Consider the following 20,862-nt stretch of genomic DNA (forward strand, 5'->3'; position numbering starts at 1 on the left):
ATACATGACTTTATGTGTGTACAGGTCTAGTGTTTTTTTTTTTTTTTTGTATTCTTTGACAGAGGCACTGCTACTGACATAGGTCTGAGATGCTAAGAGAGAGAGAGGTTAGGGCGAGGGAAAGCATTATGCCAGAGAGTGTCCTCACAAAGATATAAGTACCGGTATGTGTGAGCGTGTGTTTGTCCTTTGATGCCTTTGATGTATCAAGATTCTACAGTCTGATGTCAGAGGCTGCAGTAAGTGGACACACAGCCAGAGACAAGTTCAGAAGTCAAACAGGAGCAGAAACAGTTGGACTGGACAGGACTTGCTTATGATTTAGGAAGAAAGAAGCCCTCAGATATTTCTGCACAATTATTGACAAGGAAGGGAGGAGCTACTGCTGTTACAAGGACAAGAGGAAACCACAGGAAAGTCCAGGTCAGCTCCAAGGTTTTCGCTGAGTCAATACATGTTAGTAGTTCATGTCAGTGTTTAGTTCATTTAGTCAAATGTTTTGAAAAGTGTCCCACGTGGGCCTTTGCTTTCTTTCCCAAGAGACAGCTTGACTAGTGGCATTTCACACAGTGTTCCTTTGTTTTTGGCAGAGCAGTGCATGATGGGTAGATCCAACAAAGCGCGTTTGCCGCACGCCGCAGCCTATTTGCAGCAGTGTTTGTGTCTTTTCAGCCATAAATGTAACAGACAAAGGGGAGCTGATGCTCAAGGCGCTGAAATGTGGGATTATGCATTGTAGGCACCGTCAGCCAGAGCGCGGTGCCTGGTGACCACCACCCGCTCTCTTCCAGCTGCAGCTCATACTTACCTGGCAGGGGAGATACCATGATCAACAAGGTGGTTCACCCAGGGCGAGGCTCAGTCATTGCACTCCGGCTGTGCTGACCCCTGCGAATTCCCCAAATGTGGGAATCTCGACTGCATAATTTCTGGTAGTGGGGGACTGCGTTCGCGCTCTCCCCTGTTGCGTGCGTGTAGAAGAAAACACAATGTGTCAGGAATGCCCATGCGCTAACCTGTTGAAGACTCTCCGTTTTGTGAAGTGGCTTTGTTGATTTGGAGTTACATGTCAGCTTTTGCAGTCTGTCCACAAAGCGGCAGTGTTGCTCTGCAGAAGCTCTCTGGCGTGCGCTACAGAGTGGCGTGTTTAGTCATGACAATTCCCCGTGTTCTCGTTGGAATTGGGGAAGTGGGCGTGGCCTTTCCATGACAAAATGAAGTGTGAGCTCTCCTGTCCGACTGTGCTGCTTGTTTGTGGAAGAAATGTGTGCTAGATGTTCTTCTAGTATGCTTTATTTCTAGGCTTTGGTGTGGAACAGCAATGAGTTGAAGCTATTTTTGGCCGGCTTTGCCGTATGGCTGAGCCTTTTGAGTTGGTGAAAGGTCAAACATCTTTGTATAGCGGCAGGGAAAAGTACACGGCAGACAGATGGGCGGAGTTGCTAAGTGGCGGCAATCGATAAGCTGGCTTACAAACGGGACACCGCGACAAGTGACGGTTGTACCAAGAGCTTGATTTGGACGTCAAAAGGCTTGGGCCTCATCGCTTCTCGGCCTTTTGGCTAAGATCAAGTGTAGTATCTGTTCTTATCAGTTTAATATCTGATATGTCCCCTATATGGGGATAACGTATTAAACCCATTTTTAAGAGAGGGAGCTGAAAAGGGAGCTTGCTCCGCTCACTCCACGCATCGACCTGGCATTGCAGTGCTGCCGGGAACGGTGCACCTTTCTCTTGCTTTGTAGAAAATCAAGTTCTGACACGCATGTTTAGTTAGGAGTCAAACTTTTACAGTGGCTGAAGGAAAATGCGGCTAAGTTTTTATCAAGTGAATTGTGCACAACCAGTCAGTTGATTTACTGATATCACCCAGGGAACCCCGCTCAACAACACAGTGCACTTCAGCTACGATGATTGGTCGCGGACTCCCTGAAGACGCCTGATCGTTTCCCAGACTTTGTAGTCTCCATGTAAAAGCCAGGCCTGGATTTTTCAGGCTGGAGATGCTGGGGGGGCAATGGAGGGGAGGCTGGGATTTAGCACGCGGCAAGCCAAGGGAGGCACACCGCGACGGTGGTAGCTGGGACGACTAGGGTCCTCAGCTGCTCTCTGAGACAGGCCTGTTCTGACTCTTGTTTCTCTTCATAACGCACAAGTCTTTCGCCTTTTACTAAAGACTTCCGTGGAGAGGAACACCAATGAGTTGAAGTTATTTTTGGCTGGCTCGGCCTTATGGCTGAGCCTTTTGAGTTGGTGAAAAGTCAAACATCTTTATAGAGCGCCACAAGTGGGAGCTCCCCTGTCCGACTTTGCTCTTTCTTTGCGGAAGAAATGTGTGCTAGATGTTGTCATTTTGCTGGTATACTTTATTTTTAGGCTTTGGTGGGGATGCTGGTGTCTTTGAGACAAGAAAAGTGTACATGATGACAGTAAAAAAAGAAATAACGCTACTGAATGAACTTATTTCTTCAATATGACAGATGATGCTTGAAAAATATACAGTTGTAAGAAGCAAAGGAAACAAGAGAAGCTTTTACAAAAACAAGGTTCATGCAGCATTTTCACTTTGCACTCATCAAACACACATTCACAGATGACTACATGAATACATGACTTTATGTGTGTACAGGTCTAGTGTTTTTTTTTTTTTTTTTGTATTCTTTGACAGAGGCACTGGTACTGACATAGGTCTGAGATGCTAAGAGAGAGAGAGGTTAGGGCGAGGGAAAGCATTATGCCAGAGAGTGTCCTCACAAAGATATAAGTACCGGTATGTGTGAGCGTGTGTTTGTCCTTTGATGCCTTTGATGTATCAAGATTCTACAGTCTGATGTCAGAGGCTGCAGTAAGTGGACACACAGCCAGAGACAAGTTCAGAAGTCAAACAGGAGCAGAAACAGTTGGACTGGACAGGACTTGCTTATGATTTAGGAAGAAAGAAGCCCTCAGATATTTCTGCACAATTATTGACAAGGAAGGGAGGAGCTAGTGCTGTTACAAGGACAAGAGGAAACCACAGGAAAGTCCAGATCAGCTCCAAGGTTTTCGCTGAGTCAATACATGTTAGTAGTTCATGTCAGTGTTTAGTTCATTTAGTCAAATGTTTTGAAAAGTGTCCCACGTGGGCCTTTGCTTTCTTTCCCAAGAGACAGCTTGACTAGTGGCATTTCACACAGTGTTCCTTTGTTTTTGGCAGAGCAGTGCATGATGGGTAGATCCAACAAAGCGCGTTTGCCGCACGCCGCAGCCTATTTGCAGCAGTGTTTGTGTCTTTTCAGCCATAAATGTAACAGACAAAGGGGAGCTGATGCTCAAGGCGCTGAAATGTGGGATTATGCATTGTAGGCACCGTCAGCCAGAGCGCGGTGCCTGGTGACCACCACCCGCTCTCTTCCAGCTGCAGCTCATACTTACCTGGCAGGGGAGATACCATGATCAACAAGGTGGTTCACCCAGGGCGAGGCTCAGTCATTGCACTCCGGCTGTGCTGACCCCTGCGAATTCCCCAAATGTGGGAATCTCGACTGCATAATTTCTGGTAGTGGGGGACTGCGTTCGCGCTCTCCCCTGTTGCGTGCGTGTAGAAGAAAACACAATGTGTCAGGAATGCCCATGCGCTAACCTGTTGAAGACTCTCCGTTTTGTGAAGTGGCTTTGTTGATTTGGAGTTACATGTCAGCTTTTGCAGTCTGTCCACAAAGCGGCAGTGTTGCTCTGCAGAAGCTCTCTGGCGTGCGCTACAGAGTGGCGTGTTTAGTCATGACAATTCCCCGTGTTCCCGTTGGAATTGGGGAAGTGGGCGTGGCCTTTCCATGACAAAATGATAAGAGACAGCTTGACTAGTGGCATTTCACACAGTGTTCCTTTGTTTTTGGCAGAGCAGTGCATGATGGGTAGATCCAACAAAGCGCGTTTGCCGCACGCCGCAGCCTATTTGCAGCAGTGTTTGTGTCTTTTCAGCCATAAATGTAACAGACAAAGGGGAGCTGATGCTCAAGGCGCTGAAATGTGGGATTATGCATTGTAGGCACCGTCAGCCAGAGCGCGGTGCCTGGTGACCACCACCCGCTCTCTTCCAGCTGCAGCTCATACTTACCTGGCAGGGGAGATACCATGATCAACAAGGTGGTTCACCCAGGGCGAGGCTCAGTCATTGCACTCCGGCTGTGCTGACCCCTGCGAATTCCCCAAATGTGGGAATCTCGACTGCATAATTTCTGGTAGTGGGGGACTGCGTTCGCGCTCTCCCCTGTTGCGTGCGTGTAGAAGAAAACACAATGTGTCAGGAATGCCCATGCGCTAACCTGTTGAAGACTCTCCGTTTTGTGAAGTGGCTTTGTTGATTTGGAGTTACATGTCAGCTTTTGCAGTCTGTCCACAAAGCGGCAGTGTTGCTCTGCAGAAGCTCTCTGGCGTGCGCTACAGAGTGGCGTGTTTAGTCATGACAATTCCCCGTGTTCCCGTTGGAATTGGGGAAGTGGGCGTGGCCTTTCCATGACAAAATGAAGTGTGAGCTCTCCTGTCCGACTTTGCTGCTTGTTTGTGGACGAAATGTGTGCTAGATGTTCTTCTAGTATGCTTTATTTCTAGGCTTTGGTGTGGAACAGCAATGAGTTGAAGCTATTTTTGGCCGGCTTTGCCGTATGGCTGAGCCTTTTGAGTTGGTGAAAGGTCAAACATCTTTGTATAGCGGCAGGGAAAAGTACACGGCAGACAGATGGGCGGAGTTGCTAAGTGGCGGCAATCGATAAGCTGGCTTACAAACGGGACACCGCGACAAGTGACGGTTGTACCAAGAGCTTGATTTGGACGTCAAACGCTTGGGCCTCATCGCTTCTCGGCCTTTTGGCTAAGATCAAGTGTAGTATCTGTTCTTATCAGTTTAATATCTGATATGTCCCCTATATGGGGATAACGTATTAAACCCATTTTTAGGAGAGGGAGCTGAAAAGGGAGCTTGCTCCGCTCACTCCACGCATCGACCTGGCATTGCAGTGCCGCCGGGAACGGTGCACCTTTCTCTTGCTTTGTAGAAAATCAAGCTCTGACACGCATGTTTAGTTAGGAGTCAAACTTTTACAGTGGCTGAAGGAAAATGCGGCTAAGTTTTTATCAAGTGAATTGTGCACAACCAGTCAGTTGATTTACTGATATCACCCAGGGAACCCCGCTCAACAACACAGTGCACTTCAGCTACGATGATTGGTCGCGGACTCCCTGAAGACGCCTGATCGTTTCCCAGACTTTGTAGTCTCCATGTAAAAGCCAGGCCTGGATTTTTCAGGCTGGAGATGCTGGGGGGGCAATGGAGGGGAGGCTGGGATTTAGCACGCGGCAAGCCAAGGGAGGCACACCGCGACGGTGGTAGCTGGGACGACTAGGGTCCTCAGCTGCTCTCTGAGACAGGCCTGTTCTGACTCTTGTTTCTCTTCATAACGCACAAGTCTTTCGCCTTTTACTAAAGACTTCCGTGGAGAGGAACACCAATGAGTTGAAGTTATTTTTGGCTGGCTCGGCCTTATGGCTGAGCCTTTTGAGTTGGTGAAAAGTCAAACATCTTTATAGAGCGCCACAAGTGGGAGCTCCCCTGTCCGACTTTGCTCTTTCTTTGCGGAAGAAATGTGTGCTAGATGTTGTCATTTCGCTGGTATACTTTATTTTTAGGCTTTGGTGGGGATGCTGGTGTCTTTGAGACAAGAAAAGTGTACATGATGACAGTAAAAAAAGAAATAACGCTACTGAATGAACTTATTTCTTCAATATGACAGATGATGCTTGAAAAATATACAGTTGTAAGAAGCAAAGGAAACAAGAGAAGCTTTTACAAAAACAAGGTTCATGCAGCATTTTCACTTTGCACTCATCAAACACACATTCACAGATGACTACATGAATACATGACTTTATGTGTGTACAGGTCTAGTGTTTTTTGTTTTTTTTTTGTATTCTTTGACAGAGGCACTGGTACTGACATAGGTCTGAGATGCTAAGAGAGAGAGAGGTTAGGGCGAGGGAAAGCATTATGCCAGAGAGTGTCCTCACAAAGATATAAGTACCGGTATGTGTGAGCGTGTGTTTGTCCTTTGATGCCTTTGATGTATCAAGATTCTACAGTCTGATGTCAGAGGCTGCAGTAAGTGGACACACAGCCAGAGACAAGTTCAGAAGTCAAACAGGAGCAGAAACAGTTGGACTGGACAGGACTTGCTTATGATTTAGGAAGAAAGAAGCCCTCAGATATTTCTGCACAATTATTGACAAGGAAGGGAGGAGCTACTGCTGTTACAAGGACAAGAGGAAACCACAGGAAAGTCCAGGTCAGCTCCAAGGTTTTCGCTGAGTCAATACATGTTAGTAGTTCATGTCAGTGTTTAGTTCATTTAGTCAAATGTTTTGAAAAGTGTCCCACGTGGGCCTTTGCTTTCTTTCCCAAGAGACAGCTTGACTAGTGGCATTTCACACAGTGTTCCTTTGTTTTTGGCAGAGCAGTGCATGATGGGTAGATCCAACAAAGCGCGTTTGCCGCACGCCGCAGCCTATTTGCAGCAGTGTTTGTGTCTTTTCAGCCATAAATGTAACAGACAAAGGGGAGCTGATGCTCAAGGCGCTGAAATGTGGGATTATGCATTGTAGGCACCGTCAGCCAGAGCGCGGTGCCTGGTGACCACCACCCGCTCTCTTCCAGCTGCAGCTCATACTTACCTGGCAGGGGAGATACCATGATCAACAAGGTGGTTCACCCAGGGCGAGGCTCAGTCATTGCACTCCGGCTGTGCTGACCCCTGCGAATTCCCCAAATGTGGGAATCTCGACTGCATAATTTCTGGTAGTGGGGGACTGCGTTCGCGCTCTCCCCTGTTGCGTGCGTGTAGAAGAAAACACAATGTGTCAGGAATGCCCATGCGCTAACCTGTTGAAGACTCTCCGTTTTGTGAAGTGGCTTTGTTGATTTGGAGTTACATGTCAGCTTTTGCAGTCTGTCCACAAAGCGGCAGTGTTGCTCTGCAGAAGCTCTCTGGCGTGCGCTACAGAGTGGCGTGTTTAGTCATGACAATTCCCCGTGTTCCCGTTGGAATTGGGGAAGTGGGCGTGGCCTTTCCATGACAAAATGATAAGAGACAGCTTGACTAGTGGCATTTCACACAGTGTTCCTTTGTTTTTGGCAGAGCAGTGCATGATGGGTAGATCCAACAAAGCGCGTTTGCCGCACGCCGCAGCCTATTTGCAGCAGTGTTTGTGTCTTTTCAGCCATAAATGTAACAGACAAAGGGGAGCTGATGCTCAAGGCGCTGAAATGTGGGATTATGCATTGTAGGCACCGTCAGCCAGAGCGCGGTGCCTGGTGACCACCACCCGCTCTCTTCCAGTTGCAGCTCATACTTACCTGGCAGGGGAGATACCATGATCAACAAGGTGGTTCACCCAGGGCGAGGCTCAGTCATTGCACTCCGGCTGTGCTGACCCCTGCGAATTCCCCAAATGTGGGAATCTCGACTGCATAATTTCTGGTAGTGGGGGACTGCGTTCGCGCTCTCCCCTGTTGCGTGCGTGTAGAAGAAAACACAATGTGTCAGGAATGCCCATGCGCTAACCTGTTGAAGACTCTCCGTTTTGTGAAGTGGCTTTGTTGATTTGGAGTTACATGTCAGCTTTTGCAGTCTGTCCACAAAGCGGCAGTGTTGCTCTGCAGAAGCTCTCTGGCGTGCGCTACAGAGTGGCGTGTTTAGTCATGACAATTCCCCGTGTTCCCGTTGGAATTGGGGAAGTGGGCGTGGCCTTTCCATGACAAAATGATAAGAGACAGCTTGACTAGTGGCATTTCACACAGTGTTCCTTTGTTTTTGGCAGAGCAGTGCATGATGGGTAGATCCAACAAAGCGCGTTTGCCGCACGCCGCAGCCTATTTGCAGCAGTGTTTGTGTCTTTTCAGCCATAAATGTAACAGACAAAGGGGAGCTGATGCTCAAGGCGCTGAAATGTGGGATTATGCATTGTAGGCACCGTCAGCCAGAGCGCGGTGCCTGGTGACCACCACCCGCTCTCTTCCAGCTGCAGCTCATACTTACCTGGCAGGGGAGATACCATGATCAACAAGGTGGTTCACCCAGGGCGAGGCTCAGTCATTGCACTCCGGCTGTGCTGACCCCTGCGAATTCCCCAAATGTGGGAATCTCGACTGCATAATTTCTGGTAGTGGGGGACTGCGTTCGTGCTCTCCCCTGTTGCGTGCGTGTAGAAGAAAACACAATGTGTCAGGAATGCCCATGCGCTAACCTGTTGAAGACTCTCCGTTTTGTGAAGTGGCTTTGTTGATTTGGAGTTACATGTCAGCTTTTGCAGTCTGTCCACAAAGCGGCAGTGTTGCTCTGCAGAAGCTCTCTGGCGTGCGCTACAGAGTGGCGTGTTTAGTCATGACAATTCCCCGTGTTCCCGTTGGAATTGGGGAAGTGGGCGTGGCCTTTCCATGACAAAATGAAGTGTGAGCTCTCCTGTCCGACTTTGCTGCTTGTTTGTGGACGAAATGTGTGCTAGATGTTCTTCTAGTATGCTTTATTTCTAGGCTTTGGTGTGGAACAGCAATGAGTTGAAGCTATTTTTGGCCGGCTTTGCCGTATGGCTGAGCCTTTTGAGTTGGTGAAAGGTCAAACATCTTTGTATAGCGGCAGGGAAAAGTACACGGCAGACAGATGGGCGGAGTTGCTAAGTGGCGGCAATCGATAAGCTGGCTTACAAACGGGACACCGCGACAAGTGACGGTTGTACCAAGAGCTTGATTTGGACGTCAAACGCTTGGGCCTCATCGCTTCTCGGCCTTTTGGCTAAGATCAAGTGTAGTATCTGTTCTTATCAGTTTAATATCTGATATGTCCCCTATATGGGGATAACGTATTAAACCCATTTTTAGGAGAGGGAGCTGAAAAGGGAGCTTGCTCCGCTCACTCCACGCATCGACCTGGCATTGCAGTGCCGCCGGGAACGGTGCACCTTTCTCTTGCTTTGTAGAAAATCAAGCTCTGACACGCATGTTTAGTTAGGAGTCAAACTTTTACAGTGGCTGAAGGAAAATGCGGCTAAGTTTTTATCAAGTGAATTGTGCACAACCAGTCAGTTGATTTACTGATATCACCCAGGGAACCCCGCTCAACAACACAGTGCACTTCAGCTACGATGATTGGTCGCGGACTCCCTGAAGATGCCTGATCGTTTCCCAGACTTTGTAGTCTCCATGTAAAAGCCAGGCCTGGATTTTTCAGGCTGGAGATGCTGGGGGGGCAATGGAGGGGAGGCTGGGATTTAGCACGCGGCAAGCCAAGGGAGGCGCACCGCGACGGTGGTAGCTGGGACGACTAGGGTCCTCAGCTGCTCTCTGAGACAGGCCTGTTCTGACTCTTGTTTCTCTTCATAACGCACAAGTCTTTCGCCTTTTACTAAAGACTTCCGTGGAGAGGAACACCAATGAGTTGAAGTTATTTTTGGCTGGCTCGGCCTTATGGCTGAGCCTTTTGAGTTGGTGAAAAGTCAAACATCTTTATAGAGCGCCACAAGTGGGAGCTCCCCTGTCCGACTTTGCTCTTTCTTTGCGGAAGAAATGTGTGCTAGATGTTGTCATTTCGCTGGTATACTTTATTTTTAGGCTTTGGTGGGGATGCTGGTGTCTTTGAGACAAGAAAAGTGTACATGATGACAGTAAAAAAAGAAATAACGCTACTGAATGAACTTATTTCTTCAATATGACAGATGATGCTTGAAAAATATACAGTTGTAAGAAGCAAAGGAAACAAGAGAAGCTTTTACAAAAACAAGGTTCATGCAGCATTTTCACTTTGCACTCATCAAACACACATTCACAGATGACTACATGAATACATGACTTTATGTGTGTACAGGTCTAGTGTTTTTTTTTTTTTTGTATTCTTTGACAGAGGCACTGGTACTGACATAGGTCTGAGATGCTAAGAGAGAGAGAGGTTAGGGCGAGGGAAAGCATTATGCCAGAGAGTGTCCTCACAAAGATATAAGTACCGGTATGTGTGAGCGTGTGTTTGTCCTTTGATGCCTTTGATGTATCAAGATTCTACAGTCTGATGTCAGAGGCTGCAGTAAGTGGACACACAGCCAGAGACAAGTTCAGAAGTCAAACAGGAGCAGAAACAGTTGGACTGGACAGGACTTGCTTATGATTTAGGAAGAAAGAAGCCCTCAGATATTTCTGCACAATTATTGACAAGGAAGGGAGGAGCTACTGCTGTTACAAGGACAAGAGGAAACCACAGGAAAGTCCAGATCAGCTCCAAGGTTTTCACTGAGTCAATACATGTTAGTAGTTCATGTCAGTGTTTAGTTCATTTAGTCAAATGTTTTGAAAAGTGTCCCACGTGGGCCTTTGCTTTCTTTCCCAAGAGACAGCTTGACTAGTGGCATTTCACACAGTGTTCCTTTGTTTTTGGCAGAGCAGTGCATGATGGGTAGATCCAACAAAGCGCGTTTGCCGCACGCCGCAGCCTATTTGCAGCAGTGTTTGTGTCTTTTCAGCCATAAATGTAACAGACAAAGGGGAGCTGATGCTCAAGGCGCTGAAATGTGGGATTATGCATTGTAGGCACCGTCAGCCAGAGCGCGGTGCCTGGTGACCACCACCCGCTCTCTTCCAGCTGCAGCTCATACTTACCTGGCAGGGGAGATACCATGATCAACAAGGTGGTTCACCCAGGGCGAGGCTCAGTCATTGCACTCCGGCTGTGCTGACCCCTGCGAATTCCCCAAATGTGGGAATCTCGACTGCATAATTTCTGGTAGTGGGGGACTGCGTTCGCGCTCTCCCCTGTTGCGTGCGTGTAGAAGAAAACACAATGTGTCAGGAATGCCCATGCGCTAACCTGTTGAAGACTCTCCGTTTTGTGAAGTGGCTTTGTTGATTTGGAGTTACATGTCAGCTTTTGCAGTCTGTCCACAAAGCGGCAGTGTTGCTCTGCAGAAGCTCTCTGGCGTGCGCTACAGAGTGGCGTGTTTAGTCATGACAATTCCCCGTGTTCCCGTTGGAATTGGGGAAGTGGGCGTGGCCTTTCCATGACAAAATGAAGTGTGAGCTCTCCTGTCCGACTGTGCTGCTTGTTTGTGGAAGAAATGTGTGCTAGATGTTCTTCTAGTATGCTTTATTTCTAGGCTTTGGTGTGGAACAGCAATGAGTTGAAGCTACTTTTGGCCGGCTTTGCCGTATGGCTGAGCCTTTTGAGTTGGTGAAAGGTCAAACATCTTTGTATAGCGGCAGGGAAAAGTACACAGCAGACAGATGGGCGGAGTTGCTAAGTGGCGGCAATCGATAAGCTGGCTTACAAACGGGACACCGCGACAAGTGACGGTTGTACCAAGAGCTTGATTTGGACGTCAAACGCTTGGGCCTCATCGCTTCTCGGCCTTTTGGCTAAGATCAAGTGTAGTATCTGTTCTTATCAGTTTAATATCTGATATGTCCCCTATATGGGGATAACGTATTAAACCCATTTTTAGGAGAGGGAGCTGAAAAGGGAGCTTGCTCCGCTCACTCCACGCATCGACCTGGCATTGCAGTGCTGCCGGGAACGGTGCACCTTTCTCTTGCTTTGTAGAAAATCAAGTTCTGACACGCATGTTTAGTTAGGAGTCAAACTTTTACAGTGGCTGAAGGAAAATGCGGCTAAGTTTTTATCAAGTGAATTGTGCACAACCAGTCAGTTGATTTACTGATATCACCCAGGGAACCCCGCTCAACAACACAGTGCACTTCAGCTACGATGATTGGTCGCGGACTCCCTGAAGACGCCTGATCGTTTCCCAGACTTTGTAGTCTCCATGTAAAAGCCAGGCCTGGATTTTTCAGGCTGGAGATGCTGGGGGGGCAATGGAGGGGAGGCTGGGATTTAGCACGCGGCAAGCCAAGGGAGGCACACCGCGACGGTGGTAGCTGGGACGACTAGGGTCCTCAGCTGCTCTCTGAGACAGGCCTGTTCTGACTCTTGTTTCTCTTCATAACGCACAAGTCTTTCGCCTTTTACTAAAGACTTCCGTGGAGAGGAACACCAATGAGTTGAAGTTATTTTTGGCTGGCTCGGCCTTATGGCTGAGCCTTTTGAGTTGGTGAAAAGTCAAACATCTTTATAGAGCGCCACAAGTGGGAGCTCCCCTGTCCGACTTTGCTCTTTCTTTGCGGAAGAAATGTGTGCTAGATGTTGTCATTTTGCTGGTATACTTTATTTTTAGGCTTTGGTGGGGATGCTGGTGTCTTTGAGACAAGAAAAGTGTACATGATGACAGTAAAAAAAGAAATAACGCTACTGAATGAACTTATTTCTTCAATATGACAGATGATGCTTGAAAAATATACAGTTGTAAGAAGCAAAGGAAACAAGAGAAGCTTTTACAAAAACAAGGTTCATGCAGCATTTTCACTTTGCACTCATCAAACACACATTCACAGATGACTACATGAATACATGACTTTATGTGTGTACAGGTCTAGTGTTTTTTTTTTTTTTTGTATTCTTTGACAGAGGCACTGGTACTGACATAGGTCTGAGATGCTAAGAGAGAGAGAGGTTAGGGCGAGGGAAAGCATTATGCCAGAGAGTGTCCTCACAAAGATATAAGTACCGGTATGTGTGAGCGTGTGTTTGTCCTTTGATGCCTTTGATGTATCAAGATTCTACAGTCTGATGTCAGAGGCTGCAGTAAGTGGACACACAGCCAGAGACAAGTTCAGAAGTCAAACAGGAGCAGAAACAGTTGGACTGGACAGGACTTGCTTATGATTTAGGAAGAAAGAAGCCCTCAGATATTTCTGCACAATTATTGACAAGGAAGGGAGGAGCTAGTGCTGTTACAAGGACAAGAGGAAACCACAGGAAAGTCCAGATCAGCTCCAAGGTTTTCGCTGAGTCAATACATGTTAGTAGTTCATGTCAGTGTTTAGTTCATTTAGTCAAATGTTTTGAAAAGTGTCCCACGTGGGCCTTTGCTTTCTTTCCCAAGAGACAGCTTGACTAGTGGCATTTCACACAGTGTTCCTTTGTTTTTGGCAGAGCAGTGCATGATGGGTAGATCCAACAAAGCGCGTTTGCCGCACGCCGCAGCCTATTTGCAGCAGTGTTTGTGTCTTTTCAGCCATAAATGTAACAGACAAAGGGGAGCTGATGCTCAAGGCGCTGAAATGTGGGATTATGCATTGTAGGCACCGTCAGCCAGAGCGCGGTGCCTGGTGACCACCACCCGCTCTCTTCCAGCTGCAGCTCATACTTACCTGGCAGGGGAGATACCATGATCAACAAGGTGGTTCACCCAGGGCGAGGCTCAGTCATTGCACTCCGGCTGTGCTGACCCCTGCGAATTCCCCAAATGTGGGAATCTCGACTGCATAATTTCTGGTAGTGGGGGACTGCGTTCGCGCTCTCCCCTGTTGCGTGCGTGTAGAAGAAAACACAATGTGTCAGGAATGCCCATGCGCTAACCTGTTGAAGACTCTCCGTTTTGTGAAGTGGCTTTGTTGATTTGGAGTTACATGTCAGCTTTTGCAGTCTGTCCACAAAGCGGCAGTGTTGCTCTGCAGAAGCTCTCTGGCGTGCGCTACAGAGTGGCGTGTTTAGTCATGACAATTCCCCGTGTTCCCGTTGGAATTGGGGAAGTGGGCGTGGCCTTTCCATGACAAAATGATAAGAGACAGCTTGACTAGTGGCATTTCACACAGTGTTCCTTTGTTTTTGGCAGAGCAGTGCATGATGGGTAGATCCAACAAAGCGCGTTTGCCGCACGCCGCAGCCTATTTGCAGCAGTGTTTGTGTCTTTTCAGCCATAAATGTAACAGACAAAGGGGAGCTGATGCTCAAGGCGCTGAAATGTGGGATTATGCATTGTAGGCACCGTCAGCCAGAGCGCGGTGCCTGGTGACCACCACCCGCTCTCTTCCAGTTGCAGCTCATACTTACCTGGCAGGGGAGATACCATGATCAACAAGGTGGTTCACCCAGGGCGAGGCTCAGTCATTGCACTCCGGCTGTGCTGACCCCTGCGAATTCCCCAAATGTGGGAATCTCGACTGCATAATTTCTGGTAGTGGGGGACTGCGTTCGCGCTCTCCCCTGTTGCGTGCGTGTAGAAGAAAACACAATGTGTCAGGAATGCCCATGCGCTAACCTGTTGAAGACTCTCCGTTTTGTGAAGTGGCTTTGTTGATTTGGAGTTACATGTCAGCTTTTGCAGTCTGTCCACAAAGCGGCAGTGTTGCTCTGCAGAAGCTCTCTGGCGTGCGCTACAGAGTGGCGTGTTTAGTCATGACAATTCCCCGTGTTCCCGTTGGAATTGGGGAAGTGGGCGTGGCCTTTCCATGACAAAATGATAAGAGACAGCTTGACTAGTGGCATTTCACACAGTGTTCCTTTGTTTTTGGCAGAGCAGTGCATGATGGGTAGATCCAACAAAGCGCGTTTGCCGCACGCCGCAGCCTATTTGCAGCAGTGTTTGTGTCTTTTCAGCCATAAATGTAACAGACAAAGGGGAGCTGATGCTCAAGGCGCTGAAATGTGGGATTATGCATTGTAGGCACCGTCAGCCAGAGCGCGGTGCCTGGTGACCACCACCCGCTCTCTTCCAGCTGCAGCTCATACTTACCTGGCAGGGGAGATACCATGATCAACAAGGTGGTTCACCCAGGGCGAGGCTCAGTCATTGCACTCCGGCTGTGCTGACCCCTGCGAATTCCCCAAATGTGGGAATCTCGACTGCATAATTTCTGGTAGTGGGGGACTGCGTTCGCGCTCTCCCCTGTTGCGTGCGTGTAGAAGAAAACACAATGTGTCAGGAATGCCCATGCGCTAACCTGTTGAAGACTCTCCGTTTTGTGAAGTGGCTTTGTTGATTTGGAGTTACATGTCAGCTTTTGCAGTCTGTCCACAAAGCGGCAGTGTTGCTCTGCAGAAGCTCTCTGGCGTGCGCTACAGAGTGGCGTGTTTAGTCATGACAATTCCCCGTGTTCCCGTTGGAATTGGGGAAGTGGGCGTGGCCTTTCCATGACAAAATGAAGTGTGAGCTCTCCTGTCCGACTTTGCTGCTTGTTTGTGGACGAAATGTGTGCTAGATGTTCTTCTAGTATGCTTTATTTCTAGGCTTTGGTGTGGAACAGCAATGAGTTGAAGCTATTTTTGGCCGGCTTTGCCGTATGGCTGAGCCTTTTGAGTTGGTGAAAGGTCAAACATCTTTGTATAGCGGCAGGGAAAAGTACACGGCAGACAGATGGGCGGAGTTGCTAAGTGGCGGCAATCGATAAGCTGGCTTACAAACGGGACACCGCGACAAGTGACGGTTGTACCAAGAGCTTGATTTGGACGTCAAACGCTTGGGCCTCATCGCTTCTCGGCCTTTTGGCTAAGATCAAGTGTAGTATCTGTTCTTATCAGTTTAATATCTGATATGTCCCCTATATGGGGATAACGTATTAAACCCATTTTTAGGAGAGGGAGCTGAAAAGGGAGCTTGCTCCGCTCACTCCACGCATCGACCTGGCATTGCAGTGCCGCCGGGAACGGTGCACCTTTCTCTTGCTTTGTAGAAAATCAAGCTCTGACACGCATGTTTAGTTAGGAGTCAAACTTTTACAGTGGCTGAAGGAAAATGCGGCTAAGTTTTTATCAAGTGAATTGTGCACAACCAGTCAGTTGATTTACTGATATCACCCAGGGAACCCCGCTCAACAACACAGTGCACTTCAGCTACGATGATTGGTCGCGGACTCCCTGAAGACGCCTGATTGTTTCCCAGACTTTGTAGTCTCCATGTAAAAGCCAGGCCTGGATTTTTCAGGCTGGAGATGCTGGGGGGGCAATGGAGGGGAGGCTGGGATTTAGCACGCGGCAAGCCAAGGGAGGCACACCGCGACGGTGGTAGCTGGGACGACTAGGGTCCTCAGCTGCTCTCTGAGACAGGCCTGTTCTGACTCTTGTTTCTCTTCATAACGCACAAGTCTTTCGCCTTTTACTAAAGACTTCCGTGGAGAGGAACACCAATGAGTTGAAGTTATTTTTGGCTGGCTCGGCCTTATGGCTGAGCCTTTTGAGTTGGTGAAAAGTCAAACATCTTTATAGAGCGCCACAAGTGGGAGCTCCCCTGTCCGACTTTGCTCTTTCTTTGCGGAAGAAATGTGTGCTAGATGTTGTCATTTCGCTGGTATACTTTATTTTTAGGCTTTGGTGGGGATGCTGCCGTCTTTGAGACAAGAAAAGTGTACATGATGACAGTAAAAAAAGAAATAACGCTACTGAATGAACTTATTTCTTTAATATGACAGATGATGCTTGAAAATATACAGTTGTAAGAAGCAAAGGAAACAAGAGAAGCTTTTACAAAAACAAGGTTCATGCAGCATTTTCACTTTGCACTCATCAAACACACATTCACAGATGACTACATGAATACATGACTTTATGTGTGTACAGGTCTAGTGTTTTTTTTTTTTTTGTATTCTTTGACAGAGGCACTGCTACTGACATAGGTCTGAGATGCTAAGAGAGAGAGAGGTTAGGGCGAGGGAAAGCATTATGCCAGAGAGTGTCCTCACAAAGATATAAGTACCGGTATGTGTGAGCGTGTGTTTGTCCTTTGATGCCTTTGATGTATCAAGATTCTACAGTCTGATGTCAGAGGCTGCAGTAAGTGGACACACAGCCAGAGACAAGTTCAGAAGTCAAACAGGAGCAGAAACAGTTGGACTGGACAGGACTTGCTTATGATTTAGGAAGAAAGAAGCCCTCAGATATTTCTGCACAATTATTGACAAGGAAGGGAGGAGCTACTGCTGTTACAAGGACAAGAGGAAACCACAGGAAAGTCCAGGTCAGCTCCAAGGTTTTCGCTGAGTCAATACATGTTAGTAGTTCATGTCAGTGTTTAGTTCATTTAGTCAAATGTTTTGAAAAGTGTCCCACGTGGGCCTTTGCTTTCTTTCCCAAGAGACAGCTTGACTAGTGGCATTTCACACAGTGTTCCTTTGTTTTTGGCAGAGCAGTGCATGATGGGTAGATCCAACAAAGCGAGTTTGCCGCACGCCGCAGCCTATTTGCAGCAGTGTTTGTGTCTTTTCAGCCATAAATGTAACAGACAAAGGGGAGCTGATGCTCAAGGCGCTGAAATGTGGGATTATGCATTGTAGGCACCGTCAGCCAGAGCGCGGTGCCTGGTGACCACCACCCGCTCTCTTCCAGCTGCAGCTCATACTTACCTGGCAGGGGAGATACCATGATCAACAAGGTGGTTCACCCAGGGCGAGGCTCAGTCATTGCACTCCGGCTGTGCTGACCCCTGCGAATTCTCCAAATGTGGGAATCTCGACTGCATAATTTCTGGTAGTGGGGGACTGCGTTCGCGCTCTCCCCTGTTGCGTGCGTGTAGAAGAAAACACAATGTGTCAGGAATGCCCATGCGCTAACCTGTTGAAGACTCTCCGTTTTGTGAAGTGGCTTTGTTGATTTGGAGTTACATGTCAGCTTTTGCAGTCTGTCCACAAAGCGGCAGTGTTGCTCTGCAGAAGCTCTCTGGCGTGCGCTACAGAGTGGCGTGTTTAGTCATGACAATTCCCCGTGTTCCCGTTGGAATTGGGGAAGTGGGCGTGGCCTTTCCATGACAAAATGATAAGAGACAGCTTGACTAGTGGCATTTCACACAGTGTTCCTTTGTTTTTGGCAGAGCAGTGCATGATGGGTAGATCCAACAAAGCGCGTTTGCCGCACGCCGCAGCCTATTTGCAGCAGTGTTTGTGTCTTTTCAGCCATAAATGTAACAGACAAAGGGGAGCTGATGCTCAAGGCGCTGAAATGTGGGATTATGCATTGTAGGCACCGTCAGCCAGAGCGCGGTGCCTGGTGACCACCACCCGCTCTCTTCCAGCTGCAGCTCATACTTACCTGGCAGGGGAGATACCATGATCAACAAGGTGGTTCACCCAGGGCGAGGCTCAGTCATTGCACTCCGGCTGTGCTGACCCCTGCGAATTCCCCAAATGTGGGAATCTCGACTGCATAATTTCTGGTAGTGGGGGACTGCGTTCGCGCTCTCCCCTGTTGCGTGCGTGTAGAAGAAAACACAATGTGTCAGGAATGCCCATGCGCTAACCTGTTGAAGACTCTCCGTTTTGTGAAGTGGCTTTGTTGATTTGGAGTTACATGTCAGCTTTTGCAGTCTGTCCACAAAGCGGCAGTGTTGCTCTGCAGAAGCTCTCTGGCGTGCGCTACAGAGTGGCGTGTTTAGTCATGACAATTCCCCGTGTTCCCGTTGGAATTGGGGAAGTGGGTGTGGCCTTTCCATGACAAAATGAAGTGTGAGCTCTCCTGTCCGACTGTGCTGCTTGTTTGTGGAAGAAATGTGTGCTAGATGTTCTTCTAGTATGCTTTATTTCTAGGCTTTGGTGTGGAACAGCAATGAGTTGAAGCTATTTTTGGCCGGCTTTGCCGTATGGCTGAGCCTTTTGAGTTGGTGAAAGGTCAAACATCTTTGTATAGCGGCAGGGAAAAGTACACGGCAGACAGATGGGCGGAGTTGCTAAGTGGCGGCAATCGATAAGCTGGCTTACAAACGGGACACCGCGACAAGTGACGGTTGTACCAAGAGCTTGATTTGGACGTCAAACGCTTGGGCCTCATCGCTTCTCGGCCTTTTGGCTAAGATCAAGTGTAGTATCTGTTCTTATCAGTTTAATATCTGATATGTCCCCTATATGGGGATAACGTATTAAACCCATTTTTAGGAGAGGGAGCTGAAAAGGGAGCTTGCTCCGCTCACTCCACGCATCGACCTGGCATTGCAGTGCCGCCGGGAACGGTGCACCTTTCTCTTGCTTTGTAGAAAATCAAGCTCTGACACGCATGTTTAGTTAGGAGTCAAACTTTTACAGTGGCTGAAGGAAAATGCGGCTAAGTTTTTATCAAGTGAATTGTGCACAACCAGTCAGTTGATTTACTGATATCACCCAGGGAACCCCGCTCAACAACACAGTGCACTTCAGCTACGATGATTGGTCGCGGACTCCCTGAAGACGCCTGATCGTTTCCCAGACTTTGTAGTCTCCATGTAAAAGCCAGGCCTGGATTTTTCAGGCTGGAGATGCTGGGGGGGCAATGGAGGGGAGGCTGGGATTTAGCACGCGGCAAGCCAAGGGAGGCACACCGCGACGGTGGTAGCTGGGACGACTAGGGTCCTCAGCTGCTCTCTGAGACAGGCCTGTTCTGACTCTTGTTTCTCTTCATAACGCACAAGTCTTTCGCCTTTTACTAAAGACTTCCGTGGAGAGGAACACCAATGAGTTGAAGTTATTTTTGGCTGGCTCGGCCTTATGGCTGAGCCTTTTGAGTTGGTGAAAAGTCAAACATCTTTATAGAGCGCCACAAGTGGGAGCTCCCCTGTCCGACTTTGCTCTTTCTTTGCGGAAGAAATGTGTGCTAGATGTTGTCATTTTGCTGGTATACTTTATTTTTAGGCTTTGGTGGGGATGCTGGTGTCTTTGAGACAAGAAAAGTGTACATGATGACAGTAAAAAAAGAAATAACGCTACTGAATGAACTTATTTCTTCAATATGACAGATGATGCTTGAAAAATATACAGTTGTAAGAAGCAAAGGAAACAAGAGAAGCTTTTACAAAAACAAGGTTCATGCAGCATTTTCACTTTGCACTCATCAAACACACATTCACAGATGACTACATGAATACATGACTTTATGTGTGTACAGGTCTAGTGTTTTTTTTTTTTTTTTGTATTCTTTGACAGAGGCACTGGTACTGACATAGGTCTGAGATGCTAAGAGAGAGAGAGGTTAGGGCGAGGGAAAGCATTATGCCAGAGAGTGTCCTCACAAAGATATAAGTACCGGTATGTGTGAGCGTGTGTTTGTCCTTTGATGCCTTTGATGTATCAAGATTCTACAGTCTGATGTCAGAGGCTGCAGTAAGTGGACACACAGCCAGAGACAAGTTCAGAAGTCAAACAGGAGCAGAAACAGTTGGACTGGACAGGACTTGCTTATGATTTAGGAAGAAAGAAGCCCTCAGATATTTCTGCACAATTATTGACAAGGAAGGGAGGAGCTAGTGCTGTTACAAGGACAAGAGGAAACCACAGGAAAGTCCAGATCAGCTCCAAGGTTTTCGCTGAGTCAATACATGTTAGTAGTTCATGTCAGTGTTTAGTTCATTTAGTCAAATGTTTTGAAAAGTGTCCCACGTGGGCCTTTGCTTTCTTTCCCAAGAGACAGCTTGACTAGTGGCATTTCACACAGTGTTCCTTTGTTTTTGGCAGAGCAGTGCATGATGGGTAGATCCAACAAAGCGCGTTTGCCGCACGCCGCAGCCTATTTGCAGCAGTGTTTGTGTCTTTTCAGCCATAAATGTAACAGACAAAGGGGAGCTGATGCTCAAGGCGCTGAAATGTGGGATTATGCATTGTAGGCACCGTCAGCCAGAGCGCGGTGCCTGGTGACCACCACCCGCTCTCTTCCAGCTGCAGCTCATACTTACCTGGCAGGGGAGATACCATGATCAACAAGGTGGTTCACCCAGGGCGAGGCTCAGTCATTGCACTCCGGCTGTGCTGACCCCTGCGAATTCCCCAAATGTGGGAATCTCGACTGCATAATTTCTGGTAGTGGGGGACTGCGTTCGCGCTCTCCCCTGTTGCGTGCGTGTAGAAGAAAACACAATGTGTCAGGAATGCCCATGCGCTAACCTGTTGAAGACTCTCCGTTTTGTGAAGTGGCTTTGTTGATTTGGAGTTACATGTCAGCTTTTGCAGTCTGTCCACAAAGCGGCAGTGTTGCTCTGCAGAAGCTCTCTGGCGTGCGCTACAGAGTGGC

General features: G+C 48.1%; 25 non-coding genes across 25 annotated transcripts; all 25 read left to right on the forward strand.

Moving 5' to 3' along the window:
- Positions 1-800: 800 nt before the first annotated feature.
- Positions 801-964, forward strand: LOC121196334. Its single transcript, XR_005895801.1, has one exon. It is a non-coding gene; the product is annotated as a U1 spliceosomal RNA (small nuclear RNA).
- Positions 965-1,542: 578 nt separating this feature from the next.
- On the forward strand, positions 1,543-1,733 carry LOC121196635. Its single transcript, XR_005896080.1, has one exon. It is a non-coding gene; the product is annotated as a U2 spliceosomal RNA (small nuclear RNA).
- A 394-nt stretch (positions 1,734-2,127) lies between these two features.
- LOC121196764 lies at positions 2,128-2,242 on the forward strand. Its single transcript, XR_005896192.1, has one exon. It is a non-coding gene; the product is annotated as a U5 spliceosomal RNA (small nuclear RNA).
- Positions 2,243-3,407: 1,165 nt separating this feature from the next.
- Positions 3,408-3,571, forward strand: LOC121196335. The gene has a single exon (XR_005895802.1). It is a non-coding gene; the product is annotated as a U1 spliceosomal RNA (small nuclear RNA).
- A 518-nt stretch (positions 3,572-4,089) lies between these two features.
- LOC121196336 lies at positions 4,090-4,253 on the forward strand. The gene has a single exon (XR_005895803.1). It is a non-coding gene; the product is annotated as a U1 spliceosomal RNA (small nuclear RNA).
- Positions 4,254-4,830: 577 nt separating this feature from the next.
- On the forward strand, positions 4,831-5,021 carry LOC121196545. Its single transcript, XR_005895994.1, has one exon. It is a non-coding gene; the product is annotated as a U2 spliceosomal RNA (small nuclear RNA).
- Positions 5,022-5,415: 394 nt separating this feature from the next.
- Positions 5,416-5,530, forward strand: LOC121196765. Its single transcript, XR_005896193.1, has one exon. It is a non-coding gene; the product is annotated as a U5 spliceosomal RNA (small nuclear RNA).
- Positions 5,531-6,695: 1,165 nt separating this feature from the next.
- On the forward strand, positions 6,696-6,859 carry LOC121196337. Its single transcript, XR_005895804.1, has one exon. It is a non-coding gene; the product is annotated as a U1 spliceosomal RNA (small nuclear RNA).
- Positions 6,860-7,377: 518 nt separating this feature from the next.
- Positions 7,378-7,541, forward strand: LOC121196339. The gene has a single exon (XR_005895806.1). It is a non-coding gene; the product is annotated as a U1 spliceosomal RNA (small nuclear RNA).
- A 518-nt stretch (positions 7,542-8,059) lies between these two features.
- Positions 8,060-8,223, forward strand: LOC121196421. Its single transcript, XR_005895884.1, has one exon. It is a non-coding gene; the product is annotated as a U1 spliceosomal RNA (small nuclear RNA).
- Positions 8,224-8,800: 577 nt separating this feature from the next.
- LOC121196546 lies at positions 8,801-8,991 on the forward strand. Its single transcript, XR_005895995.1, has one exon. It is a non-coding gene; the product is annotated as a U2 spliceosomal RNA (small nuclear RNA).
- Positions 8,992-9,385: 394 nt separating this feature from the next.
- Positions 9,386-9,500, forward strand: LOC121196766. Its single transcript, XR_005896194.1, has one exon. It is a non-coding gene; the product is annotated as a U5 spliceosomal RNA (small nuclear RNA).
- Positions 9,501-10,662: 1,162 nt separating this feature from the next.
- On the forward strand, positions 10,663-10,826 carry LOC121196340. Its single transcript, XR_005895807.1, has one exon. It is a non-coding gene; the product is annotated as a U1 spliceosomal RNA (small nuclear RNA).
- Positions 10,827-11,403: 577 nt separating this feature from the next.
- On the forward strand, positions 11,404-11,594 carry LOC121196621. The gene has a single exon (XR_005896067.1). It is a non-coding gene; the product is annotated as a U2 spliceosomal RNA (small nuclear RNA).
- A 394-nt stretch (positions 11,595-11,988) lies between these two features.
- Positions 11,989-12,103, forward strand: LOC121196767. Its single transcript, XR_005896195.1, has one exon. It is a non-coding gene; the product is annotated as a U5 spliceosomal RNA (small nuclear RNA).
- A 1,163-nt stretch (positions 12,104-13,266) lies between these two features.
- Positions 13,267-13,430, forward strand: LOC121196341. Its single transcript, XR_005895808.1, has one exon. It is a non-coding gene; the product is annotated as a U1 spliceosomal RNA (small nuclear RNA).
- A 518-nt stretch (positions 13,431-13,948) lies between these two features.
- Positions 13,949-14,112, forward strand: LOC121196342. Its single transcript, XR_005895809.1, has one exon. It is a non-coding gene; the product is annotated as a U1 spliceosomal RNA (small nuclear RNA).
- Positions 14,113-14,630: 518 nt separating this feature from the next.
- Positions 14,631-14,794, forward strand: LOC121196343. Its single transcript, XR_005895810.1, has one exon. It is a non-coding gene; the product is annotated as a U1 spliceosomal RNA (small nuclear RNA).
- A 577-nt stretch (positions 14,795-15,371) lies between these two features.
- On the forward strand, positions 15,372-15,562 carry LOC121196547. Its single transcript, XR_005895996.1, has one exon. It is a non-coding gene; the product is annotated as a U2 spliceosomal RNA (small nuclear RNA).
- Positions 15,563-15,956: 394 nt separating this feature from the next.
- LOC121196052 lies at positions 15,957-16,071 on the forward strand. Its single transcript, XR_005895535.1, has one exon. It is a non-coding gene; the product is annotated as a U5 spliceosomal RNA (small nuclear RNA).
- Positions 16,072-17,232: 1,161 nt separating this feature from the next.
- Positions 17,233-17,396, forward strand: LOC121196427. Its single transcript, XR_005895889.1, has one exon. It is a non-coding gene; the product is annotated as a U1 spliceosomal RNA (small nuclear RNA).
- Positions 17,397-17,914: 518 nt separating this feature from the next.
- LOC121196344 lies at positions 17,915-18,078 on the forward strand. Its single transcript, XR_005895811.1, has one exon. It is a non-coding gene; the product is annotated as a U1 spliceosomal RNA (small nuclear RNA).
- A 577-nt stretch (positions 18,079-18,655) lies between these two features.
- LOC121196548 lies at positions 18,656-18,846 on the forward strand. Its single transcript, XR_005895997.1, has one exon. It is a non-coding gene; the product is annotated as a U2 spliceosomal RNA (small nuclear RNA).
- Positions 18,847-19,240: 394 nt separating this feature from the next.
- Positions 19,241-19,355, forward strand: LOC121196053. Its single transcript, XR_005895536.1, has one exon. It is a non-coding gene; the product is annotated as a U5 spliceosomal RNA (small nuclear RNA).
- Positions 19,356-20,519: 1,164 nt separating this feature from the next.
- Positions 20,520-20,683, forward strand: LOC121196345. Its single transcript, XR_005895812.1, has one exon. It is a non-coding gene; the product is annotated as a U1 spliceosomal RNA (small nuclear RNA).
- Positions 20,684-20,862: the final 179 nt, after the last annotated feature.

Source organism: Toxotes jaculatrix, chromosome 16, assembly GCF_017976425.1.
Source record: "Toxotes jaculatrix isolate fToxJac2 chromosome 16, fToxJac2.pri, whole genome shotgun sequence".
NCBI lineage: Eukaryota > Metazoa > Chordata > Actinopteri > Toxotidae > Toxotes > Toxotes jaculatrix.